Source organism: Pteropus medius, unplaced genomic scaffold (genome assembly GCF_902729225.1).
Source record: "Pteropus medius unplaced genomic scaffold, Ma_sr-lr_union100, whole genome shotgun sequence".
Lineage (NCBI taxonomy): Eukaryota > Metazoa > Chordata > Mammalia > Chiroptera > Pteropodidae > Pteropus > Pteropus medius.
In genome coordinates this window covers 31,535,180-31,536,946 of record NW_024349800.1, presented here as the reverse complement: position 1 = coordinate 31,536,946, position 1,767 = coordinate 31,535,180, and positions in this window count along the sequence as shown.

The window sequence follows — 1,767 nt, the reverse complement described above, 5'->3', positions numbered from 1 at the left end:
AAGGACCTATATGTTGAAAACTATAAGACCCTATTAAAAGAAATCGAAGAAGATACAAAAAATTAGAAAGATATTCTGTTCTTAGATTTGAAGAATCAGCATAGTTTAAATGACCTTATTACCTAAAGCATTATACAGATATAATGCAATCCCCATCAAAATCCTATCGGCATTTTTTAAAGAAATAGAACAAAAAAATCATCAGATTTGGATGGAAGCAAAAAGACTCCAGATTGCCAAAGCCATTCTGAATAAAAAGAACAGGGCTGGAGGCATCACTCTATCTGATTTCAAATTATACTACAAAGTGACAGTAATCAAAACAGCATGGTATTGGCAGCAAAACAGACACACAAATCAGTGGAACAGAATCGAGAGTCCAGAAGTAAACCCATATTTATATGGGCAAATAATTTTCAACATAAAAGCCAAAAACATACAGTGGAAAAAGGAAAGCCTCTTCAATAAATGGTGCTGGGAGAACTGGAAAGCCACCTGCAAAAGAATGAAACTAGACTGTTGTCTATCATTACACACCAAAATTAATTAAAAATGGATTAAGGACCTGATTATAAGACCCGAACAATAAATTGCATAGAAGAAAACATAGGAACTAAACTTAAGGACCTTAGACTTAAAGATTTTATAAATTTGACCTCAAAGGCAAGGGGTGTAAAAGGTAGAATAAATGAATGGGACTACATCAAACTAAAAAGCTTCTGCTCAGCAAAAGAAATTGTCAACAAAGTAAAGAGACAACTATCTGAATGAGAAATTACATTTGCAAGCAACCTTTCCAATAAGGGCCTAATAGCCAAAATATACAAAGAACTCATACAATTCAATAGCAACAAAAAACAAATGATCCAATCAAAAAATGGGCAGAGGACTTGAACAGACACTTCTCCCTAGAGGACATACAAATGGCCAACAAATTTTTGAAAAGATGTTCAACATTGCTAGCTATTAGGGAAATGCAAATTAAAACCACAATGAGATACCATTTTATACCTGTTAGAATAGCTATAACCAACAGGACAAGTAATAACAAATGTTGGAGAGGGTGCAGAGAAAAAAGAACCCTCATATACTGCTGGTGGGACTGCAAATTGGTACTGCCACTATGGAAAACAGTATGGAGGTTCCTCGAAAAAACTAAGAATTGATCTACCACGTGATCCAGCAATCCCTCTACCGGGTATTTACTCAAAAGACTTGAAAACTTATATCCGAAAAGATATTTTCACACCGATGTTCATAGCATTATTCACGATGAATAGGACATGGAAGCAACCGAAGCGTCCTACAGCAGATGATTGGATAAAGAAGCTGTAGTACATACATACAATGGAATATTACTCAGCCATATGAAGATATGAAATACTGCCAATTGTGACAACATGGATAGACCTTGAGATAATCATGCTAAGTGAAATAAGCCAGACAGAAAAGGTTGAAAACCACATGATATCACTTATATGTGGGATATTATCACTTATATGTGGGATATTTATAAGCAAGAAACATACAGAACAAACAGAGACTTATGGACATGGACAATATACAGAGGGTAGGATGGGAATCGGGAGGAGGGAGGTAGACGAGGTAAAAGGGGTCAAATATGTGGTGACAGAAAGAAGTCTAACTATGGGTGAGGAACACACAATGCAATATATATATGCCTTACTGTTAAATTGTACACCTGAAACTTACTGGATTTCATTAACTGATGTCACCAAAATAACTTAACTAAAATAAATTAAAAAT